Below are 21,250 nucleotides of genomic sequence, written 5' to 3'. Positions count from 1 at the left end.
ACACGCTGTACATGGTGCATACCTGAGTACCCGATGCAAACTCAAGTAGCGAGCACTTGCGCTCAAGAATAATGACAACTTATTCAATATGATGACCTAATGTAAACAAATAATGTGCCGTACCTCTGGGTTCAAAATGTTCACTATACACCTTAATAAAATCCTTGAGGGGTATAGTTTCCAAAATGGGGACACTTGTGGGGGAGCTCCACTGTTTAGGCACATCACGGGCTCTCCAAACGCGACATGGTGTCCGCTAACAAATTGAATGGAAAATCGGCTCAAATTGTTAGCGGACACCACATTGCGTTTGGAGAGCCCCTCTGTGCCCAAACTTTGGAGCTCCCCCACAATTGACCCCATTTTGGAAACTAGACCCCCCAAGGCACCTTTCTAGATGCATAGTGAGCACTTGGAACCCCCAGGTGCTTCACAAATTGATTTGTAAAAATGAAAAAGTGAAAAAAAACAACACTTTTTCATTTTTATGAATCAATTTGTGAAGCACCTGGGGTTCCAAGTGCTCACTATGAATCTAGATAGGTGCCTTGGGGGGTCTAGTTTCCAAAATGGGGTCACTTGTGGGGGAGCTCCAATGTTTGGGCACACAGGGACTCTCCAAATGCAACATGATATCCGCTAACAAATTGTCGGCTCAAATTGTTAGCGGATATCATGTTGCATTTGGAGAGTCCCTGTGTGCCCAAACATTGGAGCTCCCCCACAAGTGACCCCATTTTGGAAACTAGACCCCCCAAGGCACCTATCTAGATGCATAGTGAGCACTTGGAACCCCAGGTGCTTCACAAATTGATTCATAAAAATGAAAAAGTGTTTTTTTTTTTCACTTTTTCATTATTACGAATCAATTTGTGAAGCACCTGGGGGTTCCAAGTGCTCACTATGCATCTAGAAAGGTGCCTTGGGGGGTCTAGTTTCCAAAATGGGGTCACTTGTGGGGGAGCTCCAAAGTTTGGGCACAGAGGGGCTCTCCAAACGCAATGTGGCGTCCGCTAACAATTTGAGCCGATTTTCCATTCAATTTGTTAGCGGATACCATGTTGCATTTAGAGAGTCCCTGTGTGCCCAAACATTGGAGCTCCCCCACAAGTGACCCCATTTTGGAAACTAGACCACCCAAGGCGCCTATCAAGATGCATAGTGAGCACTTGGAACCCTCAGGTGCTTCACAAATTGATTCATACAAATGAAAAAGTGCTTTTTTTTTTCACTTTTTCATTGTTACGAATCAATTTGTGAAGCACCTGGGGGTTCCAAGTGCTCACTATGCATCTAGATAGGTGCCTTGGGGGGTCTAGTTTCCAAAATGGGGTGACTTGTGGGGGTGCTCCAATGTTTGGGCACACAGGGACTCTCTAAATGCAACATGGTGTCCTCTAACAAATTTAACGGAAAATCGGCTCAAATTGTTAGCGACACCATGTTGCGTTTGGAGAGCCGCTGTGTGCCCAAACATTGGAGCTCCCCCACAAGTGACCCCATTTTGGAAACTAGACCCCCCAAGGCACCTATCTAGATGCATTGTGAGCACTTGGAACCCTCAGGTGCTTCACAAATTGATTCATACAAATGAAAAAGTGTTTTTTTTCACTTTTTCATTGTTACGAATCAATTTGTGAAGCACCTGGGGGTTCCAAGTGCTCACTATGCATCTAGATAGGTGCCTTGGGGGGTCTAGTTTCCAAAATGGGGTCACTTGTGGGGGAGCTCCAATGTTTGGGCACACAGGGACTCTCTAAATGCAACATGGTGTCCTCTAACAAATTTAACGGAAAATCGGCTCAAATTGTTAGCGACACCATGTTGCGTTTGGAGAGCCGCTGTGTGCCCAAACATTGGAGCTCCCCCACAAGTGACCCGATTTTGGAAACTAGACCCCCCAAGGCACCTATCTAGATGCATTGTGAGCACTTGGAACCCTCAGGTGCTTCACAAATTGATTCATAAAAATGAAAAAGTGTTTTTTTTTTTCACTTTTTCATTGTTATGAATCAATTTGTGAAGCACCTGGGGGTTCCAAGTGCTCACTATGCATCTAGAAAGGTGCCTTGGGGGGTCTAGTTTCCAAAATGGGGTCACTTGTGGGGGAGCTCCAAAGTTTGGGCACACATGGGCTCTCCAAACACAACATGGCGTCCGCTAATTATTCAAGCAAATTTTACAATCAAAAAGTCAAATGGCGCTCCTTCCCTTCCGAGCCCTGCCGTGCGCCCAAACAGTGTTTTTTCCCCAAATATTGCATATCTGCGTGCCCAGGGGAAATTGCACAACAAATTTTGGGGTCCATTTTTTCTTGTTACCCCTGTGAAAATAAAAAAAATTGGGTCTAAATTAACATTTTTGTGAAAAAAGTTAAATGTTCATTTTTTTCTTCCACATTCAAAAAATTCCTGTGAAGCACCTGAAGGGTTAATAAAGTTCTTGAATGTGGTTTTGAGCACCTTGAGGGGTGCAGTTTTTAGAATGGTGTCACTTTTGGGTATTTTCTGTCATAAAGACCTCTCAAAGTGACTTCAAATGTGATGTGGTCCCTAAAAAAATGGTTTTGTAAATTTTGTTGGAAAAATGAGAAATCGCTGGTCAACTTTTAACCCTTATAGCTCCCTAACAAAAAAAAATTTTGGTTCCAAAATTGTGCTGATGTAAAGTAGACATGTGGGAAATGTTATTTATTAACTCTTTTGTGTGACATATCGCTCTGATTTCAGGGCTTAAAAATTCAAATTTTGAAAATTGCAAAATTTTCAAAATTTTCGCCAAATTTCCGTTTTTTTCACAAATAAACGCAAGTGATATCGAAGAAATTTTTCCACAATCATGAAGTACAATATGTCACGAAAAAACAGTCTCAGAATCAGGGGGATCGGTTGAAGCGTTCCAGAGTAAGTACCTCATAAAGTGACAGTGGTCAGAATTGTAAAAATTGGCCCGGTCATTAACGTGCAAACCACCCGCGGGGCTTAAGGGGTTAAAGAAGGGGTGCACCGGTCCTGGAGATACTGCAATACCAGGTCAATGCGTGGAGTGGACAGAGCAAGCTCTTTTTCCATCTCCCTGTTCTAAAAATCCATTTAATATATGGTCCCCAGATAGGGGACGTATCAGATATTAAACTGATAAGAACAGATACTACACTTGATCTTAGCCAAAAGGCCGAGAAGCGATAACCAGAATTGGTTTCCGACTACGGTGCCACCCAAGGATTCTGAAAAGTCCATTTGTGGAGATGGCCACCTGGACTCCCGTTAAGAAGACATGCTGTCAACCTCTAGATCCCTCACATGCCTGCACTTTTCGGCTTGCTGCTGCTGCAATCCACGCGTTTTAGATCTGCATAACTCCACCTCTTTTAGCACAGTACCCTCAACCCCCGGCTGTTCCCACCCGCCTCAACACCGTTGGAAGGGAGGAGAACCAATTAAGGCGGGGGGGGGGGGTGGAACGAGCAGCTGTTTACCCTTAGCAGGAGGGTTGCTGATTAATTACCTCTCCTGCTGCTGCTGCTGCTGGCTGTCCAGCAGCAGAATGAAGGTGGCTACTGCTGTGCGCAGGTATATAAAGGCTCAGAGCCTATTATGACACGCGCAGCCAGCGTTCCATTGCCACATTCCGTCTACTGCAGGCGGGATACCTGGATGGCTGAATGTCACTGAGAAGCTCACAGAGACCGCCATAAGCAGCAGTTTAAAAGAATGCCAAAGACTAATCAACCAAACTTTTTGGGTTGGTTTCTCTTTTATAGTCTGCAGGCATTAAATGAAAGAAGTCAGTGTTCCAGCAGAGGGAGACAACGTTTCAGAAAAGGCATTGTAGCAAACCAAAAAAGAAATTTTAAGCGCAGCAGAGTAACCAGCTCACATACCTGTTAGCTCAGGTGAGTTTAAAAGGCTGCTGTTGATAACAAGGGCATTTGCTAAATAGATGGTGTGTGTGCAACAATATACTGAAAGGTCAATTATATTGTGCAGCTTATCTCACCACCTGTAGTTATTTAGGTGAAAGCTCCAAAATGCTTGCCTAATATGTCTGTTTATCCAAAAGGAAGTATAGAGGGAGAGCTAGATAGATAGCATTGCATTACATTACATGGCAATGCAATGCACAGTTGCTGAAGTTGAACCAAAATGAGCTTGTCATCTGGCTTCTGCAACTTTTAACATGAAAAATCCAATGAGGAGAAGAAAAGCAAAGCCAAAGAGTCCATCCCAAAATCCGACAAACAAGCCAAATGAACAAAAAGCATTGAATTCAATTCTTTCTGATTTTAGAAACTGCATTAAAGAAGGGGTGCACCGGTCCTGGAGATACTGCAATACCAGGTCAATGCGTGGAGTGGACAGAGCAAGCTCTTTTTCCATCTCCCTGTTCTAAAAATCCATTTAATATATGGTCCCCAGATAGGGGACGTATCAGATATTAAACTGATAAGAACAGATACTACACTTGATCTTAGCCAAAAGGCCGAGAAGCGATAACCAGAATTGGTTTCCGACTACGGTGCCACCCAAGGATTCTGAAAAGTCCATTTGTGGAGATGGCCACCTGGACTCCCGTTAAGAAGACATGCTGTCAACCTCTAGATCCCTCACATGCCTGCACTTTTCGGCTTGCTGCTGCTGCAATCCACGCGTTTTAGATCTGCATAACTCCACCTCTTTTAGCACAGTACCCTCAACCCCCGGCTGTTCCCACCCGCCTCAACACCGTTGGAAGGGAGGAGAACCAATTAAGGCGGGGGGGGGGGGTGGAACGAGCAGCTGTCTACCCTTAGCAGGAGGGTTGCTGATTAATTACCTCTCCTGCTGCTGCTGCTGCTGGCTGTCCAGCAGCAGACTGAAGGTGGCTGCTGCTGTGCGCAGGTATATAAAGGCTCAGAGCCTATTATGACACGCGCAGCCAGCGTTCCATTGCCACATTCCGTCTACTGCAGGCGGGATACCTGGATGGCTGAATGTCACTGAGAAGCTCACAGAGACCGCCATAAGCAACAGTTTAAAAGAATGCCAAAGACTAATCAACCAAACTTTTTGGGTTGGTTTCTCTTTTATAGTCTGCAGGCATTAAATGAAAGAAGTCAGTGTTCCAGCAGAGGGAGACAACGTTTCAGAAAAGGCATTGTAGCAAACCAAAAAAGAAATTTTAAGCGCAGCAGAGTAACCAGCTCACATACCTGTTAGCTCAGGTGAGTTTAAAAGGCTGCTGTTGATAACAAGGGCATTTGCTAAATAGATGGTGTGTGTGCAACAATATACTGAAAGGTCAATTATATTGTGCAGCTTATCTCACCACCTGTAGTTATTTAGGTGAAAGCTCCAAAATGCTTGCCTAATATGTCTGTTTATCCAAAAGGAAGTATAGAGGGAGAGCTAGATAGATAGCATTGCATTACATTACATGGCAATGCAATGCACAGTTGCTGAAGTTGAACCAAAATAAGCTTGTCATCTGGCTTCTGCAACTTTTAACATGAAAAATCCAATGAGGAGAAGAAAAGCAAAGCCAAAGAGTCCATCCCAAAATCCGACAAACAAGCCAAATGAACAAAAAGCATTGAATTCAATTCTTTCTGATTTTAGAAACTGCATTAAAGAAGGGGTGCACCGGTCCTGGAGATACTGCAATACCAGGTCAATGCGTGGAGTGGACAGAGCAAGCTCTTTTTCCATCTCCCTGTTCTAAAAATCCATTTAATATATGGTCCCCAGATAGGGGACGTATCAGATATTAAACTGATAAGAACAGATACTACACTTGATCTTAGCCAAAAGGCCGAGAAGCGATAACCAGAATTGGTTTCCGACTACGGTGCCACCCAAGGATTCTGAAAAGTCCATTTGTGGAGATGGCCACCTGGACTCCCGTTAAGAAGACATGCTGTCAACCTCTAGATCCCTCACATGCCTGCACTTTTCGGCTTGCTGCTGCTGCAATCCACGCGTTTTAGATCTGCATAACTCCACCTCTTTTAGCACAGTACCCTCAACCCCCGGCTGTTCCCACCCGCCTCAACACCGTTGGAAGGGAGGAGAACCAATTAAGGCGGGGGGGGGGGGGGTGGAACGAGCAGCTGTCTACCCTTAGCAGGAGGGTTGCTGATTAATTACCTCTCCAGCTGCTGCTGCTGCTGGCTGTCCAGCAGCAGACTGAAGGTGGCTGCTGCTGTGCGCAGGTATATAAAGGCTCAGAGCCTATTATGACACGCGCAGCCAGCGTTCCATTGCCACATTCCGTCTACTGCAGGCGGGATACCTGGATGGCTGAATGTCACTGAGAAGCTCACAGAGACCGCCATAAGCAACAGTTTAAAAGAATGCCACAGACTAATCAACCAAACTTTTTGGGTTGGTTTCTCTTTTATAGTCTGCAGGCATTAAATGAAAGAAGTCAGTGTTCCAGCAGAGGGAGACAACGTTTCAGAAAAGGCATTGTAGCAAACCAAAAAAGAAATTTTAAGCGCAGCAGAGTAACCAGCTCACATACCTGTTAGCTCAGGTGAGTTTAAAAGGCTGCTGTTGATAACAAGGGCATTTGCTAAATAGATGGTGTGTGTGCAACAATATACTGAAAGGTCAATTATATTGTGCAGCTTATCTCACCACCTGTAGTTATTTAGGTGAAAGCTCCAAAATGCTTGCCTAATATGTCTGTTTATCCAAAAGGAAGTATAGAGGGAGAGCTAGATAGATAGCATTGCATTACATTACATGGCAATGCAATGCACAGTTGCTGAAGTTGAACCAAAATGAGCTTGTCATCTGGCTTCTGCAACTTTTAACATGAAAAATCCAATGAGGAGAAGAAAAGCAAAGCCAAAGAGTCCATCCCAAAATCCGACAAACAAGCCAAATGAACAAAAAGCATTGAATTCAATTCTTTCTGATTTTAGAAACTGCATTAAAGAAGGGGTGCACCGGTCCTGGAGATACTGCAATACCAGGTCAATGCGTGGAGTGGACAGAGCAAGCTCTTTTTCCATCTCCCTGTTCTAAAAATCCATTTAATATATGGTCCCCAGATAGGGGACGTATCAGATATTAAACTGATAAGAACAGATACTACACTTGATCTTAGCCAAAAGGCCGAGAAGCGATAACCAGAATTGGTTTCCGACTACGGTGCCACCCAAGGATTCTGAAAAGTCCATTTGTGGAGATGGCCACCTGGACTCCCGTTAAGAAGACATGCTGTCAACCTCTAGAGCCCTCACATGCCTGCACTTTTCGGCTTGCTGCTGCTGCAATCCACGCGTTTTAGATCTGCATAACTCCACCTCTTTTAGCACAGTACCCTCAACCCCCGGCTGTTCCCACCCGCCTCAACACCGTTGGAAGGGAGGAGAACCAATTAAGGCGGGGGGGGGTGGAACGAGCAGCTGTCTACCCTTAGCAGGAGGGTTGCTGATTAATTACCTCTCCTGCTGCTGCTGCTGCTGGCTGTCCAGCAGCAGACTGAAGGTGGCTGCTGCTGTGCGCAGGTATATAAAGGCTCAGAGCCTATTATGACACGCGCAGCCAGCGTTCCATTGCCACATTCCGTCTACTGCAGGCGGGATACCTGGATGGCTGAATGTCACTGAGAAGCTCACAGAGACCGCCATAAGCAACAGTTTAAAAGAATCCCACAGACTAATCAACCAAACTTTTTGGGTTGGTTTCTCTTTTATAGTCTGCAGGCATTAAATGAAAGAAGTCAGTGTTCCAGCAGAGGGAGACAACGTTTCAGAAAAGGCATTGTAGCAAACCAAAAAAGAAATTTTAAGCGCAGCAGAGTAACCAGCTCACATACCTGTTAGCTCAGGTGAGTTTAAAAGGCTGCTGTTGATAACAAGGGCATTTGCTAAATAGATGGTGTGTGTGCAACAATATACTGAAAGGTCAATTATATTGTGCAGCTTATCTCACCACCTGTAGTTATTTAGGTGAAAGCTCCAAAATGCTTGCCTAATATGTCTGTTTATCCAAAAGGAAGTATAGAGGGAGAGCTAGATAGATAGCATTGCATTACATTACATGGCAATGCAATGCACAGTTGCTGAAGTTGAACCAAAATGAGCTTGTCATCTGGCTTCTGCAACTTTTAACATGAAAAATCCAATGAGGAGAAGAAAAGCAAAGCCAAAGAGTCCATCCCAAAATCCGACAAACAAGCCAAATGAACAAAAAGCATTGAATTCAATTCTTTCTGATTTTAGAAACTGCATTAAAGAAGGGGTGCACCGGTCCTGGAGATACTGCAATACCAGGTCAATGCGTGGAGTGGACAGAGCAAGCTCTTTTTCCATCTCCCTGTTCTAAAAATCCATTTAATATATGGTCCCCAGATAGGGGACGTATCAGATATTAAACTGATAAGAACAGATACTACACTTGATCTTAGCCAAAAGGCCGAGAAGCGATAACCAGAATTGGTTTCCGACTACGGTGCCACCCAAGGATTCTGAAAAGTCCATTTGTGGAGATGGCCACCTGGACTCCCGTTAAGAAGACATGCTGTCAACCTCTAGATCCCTCACATGCCTGCACTTTTCGGCTTGCTGCTGCTGCAATCCACGCGTTTTAGATCTGCATAACTCCACCTCTTTTAGCACAGTACCCTCAACCCCCGGCTGTTCCCACCCGCCTCAACACCGTTGGAAGGGAGGAGAACCAATTAAGGCGGGGGGGGGGGGGTGGAACGAGCAGCTGTCTACCCTTAGCAGGAGGGTTGCTGATTAATTACCTCTCCTGCTGCTGCTGCTGCTGGCTGTCCAGCAGCAGACTGAAGGTGGCTGCTGCTGTGCACAGGTATATAAAGGCTCAGAGCCTATTATGACACGCGCAGCCAGCGTTCCATTGCCACATTCCGTCTACTGCAGGCGGGATACCTGGATGGCTGAATGTCACTGAGAAGCTCACAGAGACCGCCATAAGCAACAGTTTAAAAGAATGCCAAAGACTAATCAACCAAACTTTTTGGGTTGGTTTCTCTTTTATAGTCTGCAGGCATTAAATGAAAGAAGTCAGTGTTCCAGCAGAGGGAGACAACGTTTCAGAAAAGGCATTGTAGCAAACCAAAAAAGAAATTTTAAGCGCAGCAGAGTAACCAGCTCACATACCTGTTAGCTCAGGTGAGTTTAAAAGGCTGCTGTTGATAACAAGGGCATTTGCTAAATAGATGGTGTGTGTGCAACAATATACTGAAAGGTCAATTATATTGTGCAGCTTATCTCACCACCTGTAGTTATTTAGGTGAAAGCTCCAAAATGCTTGCCTAATATGTCTGTTTATCCAAAAGGAAGTATAGAGGGAGAGCTAGATAGATAGCATTGCATTACATTACATGGCAATGCAATGCACAGTTGCTGAAGTTGAACCAAAATAAGCTTGTCATCTGGCTTCTGCAACTTTTAACATGAAAAATCCAATGAGGAGAAGAAAAGCAAAGCCAAAGAGTCCATCCCAAAATCCGACAAACAAGCCAAATGAACAAAAAGCATTGAATTCAATTCTTTCTGATTTTAGAAACTGCATTAAAGAAGGGGTGCACCGGTCCTGGAGATACTGCAATACCAGGTCAATGCGTGGAGTGGACAGAGCAAGCTCTTTTTCCATCTCCCTGTTCTAAAAATCCATTTAATATATGGTCCCCAGATAGGGGACGTATCAGATATTAAACTGATAAGAACAGATACTACACTTGATCTTAGCCAAAAGGCCGAGAAGCGATAACCAGAATTGGTTTCCGACTACGGTGCCACCCAAGGATTCTGAAAAGTCCATTTGTGGAGATGGCCACCTGGACTCCCGTTAAGAAGACATGCTGTCAACCTCTAGATCCCTCACATGCCTGCACTTTTCGGCTTGCTGCTGCTGCAATCCACGCGTTTTAGATCTGCATAACTCCACCTCTTTTAGCACAGTACCCTCAACCCCCGGCTGTTCCCACCCGCCTCAACACCGTTGGAAGGGAGGAGAACCAATTAAGGCGGGGGGGGGGGGTGGAACGAGCAGCTGTCTACCCTTAGCAGGAGGGTTGCTGATTAATTACCTCTCCAGCTGCTGCTGCTGCTGGCTGTCCAGCAGCAGACTGAAGGTGGCTGCTGCTGTGCGCAGGTATATAAAGGCTCAGAGCCTATTATGACACGCGCAGCCAGCGTTCCATTGCCACATTCCGTCTACTGCAGGCGGGATACCTGGATGGCTGAATGTCACTGAGAAGCTCACAGAGACCGCCATAAGCAACAGTTTAAAAGAATGCCACAGACTAATCAACCAAACTTTTTGGGTTGGTTTCTCTTTTATAGTCTGCAGGCATTAAATGAAAGAAGTCAGTGTTCCAGCAGAGGGAGACAACGTTTCAGAAAAGGCATTGTAGCAAACCAAAAAAGAAATTTTAAGCGCAGCAGAGTAACCAGCTCACATACCTGTTAGCTCAGGTGAGTTTAAAAGGCTGCTGTTGATAACAAGGGCATTTGCTAAATAGATGGTGTGTGTGCAACAATATACTGAAAGGTCAATTATATTGTGCAGCTTATCTCACCACCTGTAGTTATTTAGGTGAAAGCTCCAAAATGCTTGCCTAATATGTCTGTTTATCCAAAAGGAAGTATAGAGGGAGAGCTAGATAGATAGCATTGCATTACATTACATGGCAATGCAATGCACAGTTGCTGAAGTTGAACCAAAATGAGCTTGTCATCTGGCTTCTGCAACTTTTAACATGAAAAATCCAATGAGGAGAAGAAAAGCAAAGCCAAAGAGTCCATCCCAAAATCCGACAAACAAGCCAAATGAACAAAAAGCATTGAATTCAATTCTTTCTGATTTTAGAAACTGCATTAAAGAAGGGGTGCACCGGTCCTGGAGATACTGCAATACCAGGTCAATGCGTGGAGTGGACAGAGCAAGCTCTTTTTCCATCTCCCTGTTCTAAAAATCCATTTAATATATGGTCCCCAGATAGGGGACGTATCAGATATTAAACTGATAAGAACAGATACTACACTTGATCTTAGCCAAAAGGCCGAGAAGCGATAACCAGAATTGGTTTCCGACTACGGTGCCACCCAAGGATTCTGAAAAGTCCATTTGTGGAGATGGCCACCTGGACTCCCGTTAAGAAGACATGCTGTCAACCTCTAGAGCCCTCACATGCCTGCACTTTTCGGCTTGCTGCTGCTGCAATCCACGCGTTTTAGATCTGCATAACTCCACCTCTTTTAGCACAGTACCCTCAACCCCCGGCTGTTCCCACCCGCCTCAACACCGTTGGAAGGGAGGAGAACCAATTAAGGCGGGGGGGGGTGGAACGAGCAGCTGTCTACCCTTAGCAGGAGGGTTGCTGATTAATTACCTCTCCTGCTGCTGCTGCTGCTGGCTGTCCAGCAGCAGACTGAAGGTGGCTGCTGCTGTGCGCAGGTATATAAAGGCTCAGAGCCTATTATGACACGCGCAGCCAGCGTTCCATTGCCACATTCCGTCTACTGCAGGCGGGATACCTGGATGGCTGAATGTCACTGAGAAGCTCACAGAGACCGCCATAAGCAACAGTTTAAAAGAATCCCACAGACTAATCAACCAAACTTTTTGGGTTGGTTTCTCTTTTATAGTCTGCAGGCATTAAATGAAAGAAGTCAGTGTTCCAGCAGAGGGAGACAACGTTTCAGAAAAGGCATTGTAGCAAACCAAAAAAGAAATTTTAAGCGCAGCAGAGTAACCAGCTCACATACCTGTTAGCTCAGGTGAGTTTAAAAGGCTGCTGTTGATAACAAGGGCATTTGCTAAATAGATGGTGTGTGTGCAACAATATACTGAAAGGTCAATTATATTGTGCAGCTTATCTCACCACCTGTAGTTATTTAGGTGAAAGCTCCAAAATGCTTGCCTAATATGTCTGTTTATCCAAAAGGAAGTATAGAGGGAGAGCTAGATAGATAGCATTGCATTACATTACATGGCAATGCAATGCACAGTTGCTGAAGTTGAACCAAAATGAGCTTGTCATCTGGCTTCTGCAACTTTTAACATGAAAAATCCAATGAGGAGAAGAAAAGCAAAGCCAAAGAGTCCATCCCAAAATCCGACAAACAAGCCAAATGAACAAAAAGCATTGAATTCATGTATCATACCTGGCGGCGTCCTTGCATAGTGGTCCATCTCCCACTGTGCAAGAGGGCGCACTTGATCTCCTGTCCAGAATGTCTCTCTGGCTTCCCTCCATGCTGTCTGTTTGTGTCTGTTTCTGCTGCTTAAGGGCGGCGCCCGATCACTTCCTGCCTTTTGTACCTGCTGTGGGTCACACCCCTTGTGCGTCCTCAGCCTATTGCTGTCTGTCACTTGGTATATAGCTCAGCAGCTCCCTTCTATCCCTGCCTGAGCATAGTGTTTTCCTTCAGTGTGTGCTTGCACTCTGTAGGTGCCAGGTCCCGTCTTTGTTTCCTTGTCTGCCTTTCCTGGAGGCTGTATTTCCAGGCCTGTCTGAACTTAGTCCTGTATGTCTCCTGCTTTGCGGTATCAGCTCCCGTGTCTGAACTGTGTCCTGTATGTCTCCTGCTTTGCGGTGTTAGTTCCCGTGTCTGAACTAGTCCTGTATGTCTCCTGCTTTGCGGTATTAGTTCCCGTGTCTGAACTGAGTCCTTTCTGTGTATCTTGTCTGTCCTGTCTGAACACGCTCCTAGCCTGTTCCTCCCGCCTTCTAGGGGCCGATTACCTAGACCCGCTCCTGTATCTTGTCTGTCCTGTCTGAACACGCTCCTTGCCTGTTCGTCCCGCCTCTCTGGGGGCAGTATTCCCAGACCCGCTCCTGTATCCCGCTGCAGTGTCGGTCTCCTCCGTACACTCAGTTCCAGTCTGAACTCTCTCCTATCCTTTACCTGTTTTGCCTCTATGTCCGTTCCCTTCCTTTTTCTGCAGAGTCTGAACTCGTACCTAACTCCTGCCTGTTGTCTCTGTACTCCCGTTTGTGAGTTTGTGGTCCACTCGCTACTTCACTGCAAGTACCCTGTGGGTGTCTGGCTCTGTCTTTCCCTTCCTGTCTGTTCCGTGTGAACAGAGTCCTGTCCTGCCCTGCTTCTGCCCGCTGCTCCGGCAGTCCTGTCCTGCCCTGCTTCTGCCCACTGCTCTGGCAGTCCTGTCCTGCCCTGCTTCTGCCCGCTGCTCCGGCAGTCCTGTCCTGCCCTGCTTCTGCCCGCTGCTCCGGCAGTCCTGTCCTGCCCTGCTTCTGCCCGCTGCTCCGGCAGTCCTGTCCTGCCCTGCTTCTGCCCGCTGCTCCGGCAGTCCTGTCCTGCCTTGCCTTTACCCCCCTGCCTGCATACCCGCCTGCCTGCATACCAGTCGTGCCTGCCTATACCCACCAGTCTGTGTGCCAGCCTACCAGCCTGTTCCTGTATTCCCCTGTGTGGGTCAACAGCCGTGTCTGGGGTCTGTCCTGGAGTAGCACCTGGTCCCTCTGCTCGGTTCCTCCTTGGTGCACTGGCGTCGTATGCCGTCGTGCGACCCTGGTCGGATCGGGTGAATACCTAGTCACGCCCCTCCAGGCATACACTCTCCGGCACGGTCCAGTGGAATCACTACCAATCACACGCACACGCCGCTTAGCCCGGGCGTGTGCATAACAGCATGCTCAGGCCATGGTTCCCGTTGAGCCCCACGGCCTTCGCTCTTTGAGAAGTTTTTCCAGCGAATATATGCATTAAAATAAATAAATAAATTTTTTTTCCCTTAGCTGAGTTCCAGGCGAATTACGCACCGTCCAGATGGATCTATCAGCTCTCGTTCCTGCGGATCCGCCACGTTACTATGGGGATCCAAGACAGTGTCGTGCATTTGTGGAGGAATGCATGCTACACTTTAAGGCCTACCCTCTTTATTTTCCTTCCGATTGGGCTAAAGTGGCCTTTATGATGTCTTACCTGGCGGGTGATGCCTTGGAATGGATCAACCCCCTATATGAAACACAGGATCCGATCCTCCGGGACCTAATGGCCTTCCTGGTGGCCTTTCTAACGGTCTTCGATGATCCTAACCCGGAGGCTCCTGCTGAAGCTTCACTTCCCAATATCCCGGAGCAGCCCCAATGGGTAATGTGTGTGGGTAGCGCAATAGTCCTCCAGCCCAATGAGACTACTGCCCACCCAGAATCCTCACAGGGTGACTACGCTTTCCGGAATACTTCTCTCAACCTCAAGAGGCAGTCCAGACGTGCTAGACTTAGAGGCAAGCCGTCACGCCAGGGTCTGTCCTCCCTGAGACCTCCTGACCCCAACCTTGAAGTCCCTACTGAAGCTTCATCTCCCTGTATCCCGGAGAAACCCCAATGGGTAATGTGCGTGGGTAGGGCACCAGTTCTCCTGCCCGAAGAGACTTCTGCCCATCCAGACTCCACACAGGAGAACTTCCTGCACCCGGCATCAGTTGCTTCTCTCTCTTTAACCGGTGTGCATGTCCAAGGATGCTCCAAAGCTGTGGTTACCTCAGAGTCTGTGCACCTCTACTACCTGGCGGAGGATCCCCTGTTGCCTCCAGAATCCTCCGGGATACCACTCGATGACAAATGGAGAGAGACTTCTCTATACCCGGTACTCAATACCTTGTCCGCTTCGTCCTGTGAGCCTGACAATGGGTACCCCAAAGTGGTAGTTACCTCCGAGTCTCTACACCTCTCCGACCAGGCGGAGGATCTCCAGTTGTCTCCTGAACCCTTCGGGGTGCTACCTGGTAGCGAAAGGACAGAGACTCTCCTATACTCTGTACCTGATACCTCGCTCGCTTCGTCCAGTGAGTCCAACCTAGTGTACTCCGAAGCAGAGGTTACTCCTGAGTCTCTACACCCCTCCGACCAGGCGGAGGACCTCCAGCTGTGTTCAGAACCCTTCGGGGTGCCACCTGGTGGTGAATGGACAGAGACTTTCCTATACTCTGTACCTGATACCTCGCTCGCTTCGTCCAGTGAGTCCAACCTAGTGTACTCCGAAGCAGAGGTTACTCCTGAGTCTCTACACCCCTCCGACCAGGCGGAGGACCTCCAGTTGTGTTCAGAATCCTTCGGGGTGCCACCTGGTGGTGAATGGACAGAGACTTTCCTATATCCTGGATCTGATGCCTCGCCTGCTTCCTCCAGTGAGTCCGACCTAGTGTACTCTGAAGCAGTTGTTTTCTCTGAGCCTCTGCACTCTTCTGACCCGGCGGAGGACCTCCAGTTGTTTCCTGAATCCTCCGGGATACCACCAGATAACAAAGAGACAGTGACTTTTCCTCATTATGTACCTGATAACCCGTCTATTTTTTCCTGTGAGCTTGACAAGATGTACCTCGAAGCAGAGATTACCCTCAAGTCTCTGTCCCCCTCCAACCCAGTGAACGACTGGTCCTCGAATTCCCTGCGGAAGATTCTGGCAGGCCTGAAGAAGAGGGGGCGTAAGGGGGGAGGTACTGTAACATACCTGGCGGCGTCCTTGCATAGTGGTCCATCTCCCACTGTGCAAGAGGGCGCACTTGATCTCCTGTCCAGAATGTCTCTCTGGCTTCCCTCCATGCTGTCTGTTTGTGTCTGTTTCTGCTGCTTAAGGGCGGCGCCCGATCACTTCCTGCCTTTTGTACCTGCTGTGGGTCACACCCCTTGTGCGTCCTCAGCCTATTGCTGTCTGTCACTTGGTATATAGCTCAGCAGCTCCCTTCTATCCCTGCCTGAGCATAGTGTTTTCCTTCAGTGTGTGCTTGCACTCTGTAGGTGCCAGGTCCCGTCTTTGTTTCCTTGTCTGCCTTTCCTGGAGGCTGTATTTCCAGGCCTGTCTGAACTTAGTCCTGTATGTCTCCTGCTTTGCGGTATCAGCTCCCGTGTCTGAACTGTGTCCTGTATGTCTCCTGCTTTGCGGTGTTAGTTCCCGTGTCTGAACTAGTCCTGTATGTCTCCTGCTTTGCGGTATTAGTTCCCGTGTCTGAACTGAGTGCTTTCTGTGTATCTTGTCTGTCCTGTCTGAACACGCTCCTAGCCTGTTCCTCCCGCCTTCTAGGGGCCGAAAACCTAGACCCGCTCCTGTATCTTGTCTGTCCTGTCTGAACACGCTCCTTGCCTGTTCGTCCCGCCTCTCTGGGGGCAGTATTCCCAGACCCGCTCCTGTATCCCGCTGCAGTGTCGGTCTCCTCCGTACACTCAGTTCCAGTCTGAACTCTCTCCTATCCTTTACCTGTTTTGCCTCTATGTCCGTTCCCTTCCTTTTTCTGCAGAGTCTGAACTCGTACCTAACTCCTGCCTGTTGTCTCTGTACTCCCGTTTGTGAGTTTGTGGTCCACTCGCTACTTCACTGCAAGTACCCTGTGGGTGTCTGGCTCTGTCTTTCCCTTCCTGTCTGTTCCGTGTGAACAGAGTCCTGTCCTGCCCTGCTTCTGCCCGCTGCTCCGGCAGTCCTGTCCTGCCCTGCTTCTGCCCGCTGCTCTGGCAGTCCTGTCCTGCCCTGCTTCTGCCCGCTGCTCCGGCAGTCCTGTCCTGCCCTGCTTCTGCCCGCTGCTCCGGCAGTCCTGTCCTGCCCTGCTTCTGCCCGCTGCTCCGGCAGTCCTGTCCTGCCCTGCTTCTGCCCGTTGCTCCGGCAGTCCTGTCCTGCCTTGCCTTTACCCCCCTGCCTGCATACCCGCCTGCCTGCATACCAGTCGTGCCTGCCTATACCCACCAGTCTGTGTGCCAGCCTACCAGCCTGTTCCTGTATTCCCCTGTGTGGGTCAACAGCCGTGTCCGGGGTCTGTCCTGGAGTAGCACCTGGTCCCTCTGCTCGGTTCCTCCTTGGTGCACTGGCGTCGTATGCCGTCGTGCGACCCTGGTCGGATCGGGTGAATACCTAGTCACGCCCCTCCAGGCATACACTCTCCGGCACGGTCCAGTGGAATCACTACCAATCACACGCACACGCCGCTTAGCCCGGGCGTGTGCATAACAATTCAATTCTTTCTGATTTTAGAAACTGCATTAAAGAAGGGGTGCACCGGTCCTGGAGATACTGCAATACCAGGTCAATGCGTGGAGTGGACAGAGCAAGCTCTTTTTCAATCTCCCTGTTCTAAAAATCCATTTAATATATGGTCCCCAGATAGGGGACGTATCAGATATTAAACTGATAAGAACAGATACTACACTTGATCTTAGCCAAAAGGCCGAGAAGCGATAACCAGAATTGGTTTCCGACTACGGTGCCACCCAAGGATTCTGAAAAGTCCATTTGTGGAGATGGCCACCTGGACTCCCGTTAAGAAGACATGCTGTCAACCTCTAGATCCCTCACATGCCTGCACTTTTCGGCTTGCTGCTGCTGCAATCCACGCGTTTTAGATCTGCATAACTCCACCTCTTTTAGCACAGTACCCTCAACCCCCGGCTGTTCCCACCCGCCTCAACACCGTTGGAAGGGAGGAGAACCAATTAAGGCGGGGGGGGGGGTGGAACGAGCAGCTGTCTACCCTTAGCAGGAGGGTTGCTGATTAATTACCTCTCCTGCTGCTGCTGCTGCTGGCTGTCCAGCAGCAGACTGAAGGTGGCTGCTGCTGTGCGCAGGTATATAAAGGCTCAGAGCCTATTATGACACGCGCAGCCAGCGTTCCATTGCCACATTCCGTCTACTGCAGGCGGGATACCTGGATGGCTGAATGTCACTGAGAAGCTCACAGAGACCGCCATAAGCAACAGTTTAAAAGAATGCCACAGACTAATCAACCAAACTTTTTGGGTTGGTTTCTCTTTTATAGTCTGCAGGCATTAAATGAAAGAAGTCAGTGTTCCAGCAGAGGGAGACAACGTTTCAGAAAAGGCATTGTAGCAAACCAAAAAAGAAATTTTAAGCGCAGCAGAGTAACCAGCTCACATACCTGTTAGCTCAGGTGAGTTTAAAAGGCTGCTGTTGATAACAAGGGCATTTGCTAAATAGATGGTGTGTGTGCAACAATATACTGAAAGGTCAATTATATTGTGCAGCTTATCTCACCACCTGTAGTTATTTAGGTGAAAGCTCCAAAATGCTTGCCTAATATGTCTGTTTATCCAAAAGGAAGTATAGAGGGAGAGCTAGATAGATAGCATTGCATTACATTACATGGCAATGCAATGCACAGTTGCTGAAGTTGAACCAAAATGAGCTTGTCATCTGGCTTCTGCAACTTTTAACATGAAAAATCCAATGAGGAGAAGAAAAGCAAAGCCAAAGAGTCCATCCCAAAATCCGACAAACAAGCCAAATGAACAAAAAGCATTGAATTCAATTCTTTCTGATTTTAGAAACTGCATTAAAGAAGGGGTGCACCGGTCCTGGAGATACTGCAATACCAGGTCAATGCGTGGAGTGGACAGAGCAAGCTCTTTTTCCATCTCCCTGTTCTAAAAATCCATTTAATATATGGTCCCCAGATAGGGGACGTATCAGATATTAAACTGATAAGAACAGATACTACACTTGATCTTAGCCAAAAGGCCGAGAAGCGATAACCAGAATTGGTTTCCGACTACGGTGCCACCCAAGGATTCTGAAAAGTCCATTTGTGGAGATGGCCACCTGGACTCCCGTTAAGAAGACATGCTGTCAACCTCTAGATCCCTCACATGCCTGCACTTTTCGGCTTGCTGCTGCTGCAATCCACGCGTTTTAGATCTGCATAACTCCACCTCTTTTAGCACAGTACCCTCAACCCCCGGCTGTTCCCACCCGCCTCAACACCGTTGGAAGGGAGGAGAACCAATTAAGGCGGGGGGGGGGTGGAACGAGCAGCTGTCTACCCTTAGCAGGAGGGTTGCTGATTAATTACCTCTCCTGCTGCTGCTGCTGCTGGCTATCCAGCAGCAGACTGAAGGTGGCTGCTGCTGTGCGCAGGTATATAAAGGCTCAGAGCCTATTATGACACGCGCAGCCAGCGTTCCATTGCCACATTCCGTCTACTGCAGGCGGGATACCTGGATGGCTGAATGTCACTGAGAAGCTCACAGAGACCGCCATAAGCAACAGTTTAAAAGAATGCCACAGACTAATCAACCAAACTTTTTGGGTTGGTTTCTCTTTTATAGTCTGCAGGCATTAAATGAAAGAAGTCAGTGTTCCAGCAGAGGGAGACAACGTTTCAGAAAAGGCATTGTAGCAAACCAAAAAAGAAATTTTAAGCGCAGCAGAGTAACCAGCTCACATACCTGTTAGCTCAGGTGAGTTTAAAAGGCTGCTGTTGATAACAAGGGCATTTGCTAAATAGATGGTGTGTGTGCAACAATATACTGAAAGGTCAATTATATTGTGCAGCTTATTTCACCACCTGTAGTTATTTAGGTGAAAGCTCCAAAATGCTTGCCTAATATGTCTGTTTATCCAAAAGGAAGTATAGAGGGAGAGCTAGATAGATAGCATTGCATTACATTACATGGCAATGCAATGCACAGTTGCTGAAGTTGAACCAAAATGAGCTTGTCATCTGGCTTCTGCAACTTTTAACATGAAAAATCCAATGAGGAGAAGAAAAGCAAAGCCAAAGAGTCCATCCCAAAATCCGACAAACAAGCCAAATGAACAAAAAGCATTGAATTCAATTCTTTCTGATTTTAGAAACTGCATTAAAGAAGGGGTGCACCGGTCCTGGAGATACTGCAATACCAGGTCAATGCGTGGAGTGGACAGAGCAAGCTCTTTTTCCATCTCCCTGTTCTAAAAATCCATTTAATATATGGTCCCCAGATAGGGGACGTATCAGATATTAAACTGATAAGAACAGATACTACACTTGATCTTAGCCAAAAGGCCGAGAAGCGATAACCAGAATTGGTTTCCGACTACGGTGCCACCCAAGGATTCTGAAAAGTCCATTTGTGGAGATGGCCACCTGGACTCCCGTTAAGAAGACATGCTGTCAACCTCTAGATCCCTCACATGCCTGCACTTTTCGGCTTGCTGCTGCTGCAATCCACGCGTTTTAGATCTGCATAACTCCACCTCTTTTAGCACAGTACCCTCAACCCCCGGCTGTTCCCACCCGCCTCAACACCGTTGGAAGGGAGGAGAACCAATTAAGGCGGGGGGGGGGGTGGAACGAGCAGCTGTCTACCCTTAGCAGGAGGGTTGCTGATTAATTACCTCTCCTGCTGCTGCTGCTGCTGGCTGTCCAGCAGCAGACTGAAGGTGGCTGCTGCTGTGCGCAGGTATATAAAGGCTCAGAGCCTATTATGACACGCGCAGCCAGCGTTCCATTGCCACATTCCGTCTACTGCAGGCGGGATACCTGGATGGCTGAATGTCACTGAGAAGCTCACAGAGACCGCCATAAGCAACAGTTTAAAAGAATGCCACAGACTAATCAACCAAACTTTTTGGGTTGGTTTCTCTTTTATAGTCTGCAGGCATTAAATGAAAGAAGTCAGTGTTCCAGCAGAGGGAGACAACGTTTCAGAAAAGGCATTGTAGCAAACCAAAAAAGAAATTTTAAGCGCAGCAGAGTAACCAGCTCACATACCTGTTAGCTCAGGTGAGTTTAAAAGGCTGCTGTTGATAACAAGGGCATTTGCTAAATAGATGGTGTGTGTGCAACAATATACTGAAAGGTCAATTATATTGTGCAGCTTATCTCACCACCTGTAGTTATTTAGGTGAAAGCTCCAAAATGCTTGCCTAATATGTCTGTTTATCCAAAAGGAAGTATAGAGGGAGAGCTAGATAGATAGCATTGCATTACATTACATGGCAATGCAATGCACAGTTGCTGAAGTTGAACCAAAATGAGCTTGTCATCTGGCTTCTGCAACTTTTAACATGAAAAATCCAATGAGGAGAAGAAAAGCAAAGCCAAAGAGTCCATCCCAAAATCCGACAAACAAGCCAAATGAACAAAAAGCATTGAATTCAATTCTTTCTGATTTTAGAAACTGCATTAAAGAAGGGGTGCACCGGTCCTGGAGATACTGCAATACCAGGTCAATGCGTGGAGTGGACAGAGCAAGCTCTTTTTCCATCTCCCTGTTCTAAAAATCCATTTAATATATGGTCCCCAGATAGGGGACGTATCAGATATTAAACTGATAAGAACAGATACTACACTTGATCTTAGCCAAAAGGCAGAGAAGCGATAACCAGAATTGGTTTCCGACTACGGTGCCACCCAAGGATTCTGAAAAGTCCATTTGTGGAGATGGCCACCTGGACTCCCGTTAAGAAGACATGCTGTCAACCTCTAGATCCCTCACATGCCTGCACTTTTCGGCTTGCTGCTGCTGCAATCCACGCGTTTTAGATCTGCATAACTCC

General features: G+C 47.4%; 11 non-coding genes across 11 annotated transcripts; all 11 read right to left on the bottom strand.

Annotated features, from left to right (window-relative positions):
- Positions 1-2,995: 2,995 nt before the first annotated feature.
- Positions 2,996-3,186, bottom strand: LOC141158179 (U2 spliceosomal RNA). The gene has a single exon (XR_012248215.1). It is a non-coding gene; the product is annotated as a U2 spliceosomal RNA (small nuclear RNA).
- Positions 3,187-4,303: 1,117 nt separating this feature from the next.
- Positions 4,304-4,494, bottom strand: LOC141158177 (U2 spliceosomal RNA). Its single transcript, XR_012248213.1, has one exon. It is a non-coding gene; the product is annotated as a U2 spliceosomal RNA (small nuclear RNA).
- A 1,117-nt stretch (positions 4,495-5,611) lies between these two features.
- LOC141158176 (U2 spliceosomal RNA) lies at positions 5,612-5,802 on the bottom strand. Its single transcript, XR_012248212.1, has one exon. It is a non-coding gene; the product is annotated as a U2 spliceosomal RNA (small nuclear RNA).
- A 1,119-nt stretch (positions 5,803-6,921) lies between these two features.
- On the bottom strand, positions 6,922-7,112 carry LOC141158175 (U2 spliceosomal RNA). The gene has a single exon (XR_012248211.1). It is a non-coding gene; the product is annotated as a U2 spliceosomal RNA (small nuclear RNA).
- Positions 7,113-8,226: 1,114 nt separating this feature from the next.
- LOC141158174 (U2 spliceosomal RNA) lies at positions 8,227-8,417 on the bottom strand. The gene has a single exon (XR_012248210.1). It is a non-coding gene; the product is annotated as a U2 spliceosomal RNA (small nuclear RNA).
- Positions 8,418-9,535: 1,118 nt separating this feature from the next.
- Positions 9,536-9,726, bottom strand: LOC141158173 (U2 spliceosomal RNA). Its single transcript, XR_012248209.1, has one exon. It is a non-coding gene; the product is annotated as a U2 spliceosomal RNA (small nuclear RNA).
- A 1,117-nt stretch (positions 9,727-10,843) lies between these two features.
- Positions 10,844-11,034, bottom strand: LOC141158171 (U2 spliceosomal RNA). The gene has a single exon (XR_012248207.1). It is a non-coding gene; the product is annotated as a U2 spliceosomal RNA (small nuclear RNA).
- A 5,928-nt stretch (positions 11,035-16,962) lies between these two features.
- LOC141159734 (U2 spliceosomal RNA) lies at positions 16,963-17,153 on the bottom strand. Its single transcript, XR_012249733.1, has one exon. It is a non-coding gene; the product is annotated as a U2 spliceosomal RNA (small nuclear RNA).
- A 1,116-nt stretch (positions 17,154-18,269) lies between these two features.
- Positions 18,270-18,460, bottom strand: LOC141158170 (U2 spliceosomal RNA). The gene has a single exon (XR_012248206.1). It is a non-coding gene; the product is annotated as a U2 spliceosomal RNA (small nuclear RNA).
- A 1,115-nt stretch (positions 18,461-19,575) lies between these two features.
- LOC141158169 (U2 spliceosomal RNA) lies at positions 19,576-19,766 on the bottom strand. The gene has a single exon (XR_012248205.1). It is a non-coding gene; the product is annotated as a U2 spliceosomal RNA (small nuclear RNA).
- A 1,116-nt stretch (positions 19,767-20,882) lies between these two features.
- Positions 20,883-21,073, bottom strand: LOC141159507 (U2 spliceosomal RNA). The gene has a single exon (XR_012249513.1). It is a non-coding gene; the product is annotated as a U2 spliceosomal RNA (small nuclear RNA).
- Positions 21,074-21,250: the final 177 nt, after the last annotated feature.

Source organism: Phyllobates terribilis, unplaced genomic scaffold (genome assembly GCF_046119375.1).
Source record: "Phyllobates terribilis strain yellow unplaced genomic scaffold, ASM4611937v1 Scaffold_8__6_contigs__length_399053987, whole genome shotgun sequence".
In the NCBI taxonomy this organism is placed as follows: Eukaryota; Metazoa; Chordata; class Amphibia; order Anura; family Dendrobatidae; genus Phyllobates; species Phyllobates terribilis.
Note: the sequence above shows the minus strand (reverse complement) of the source record. Positions and strands in the feature narration are given on the sequence as shown.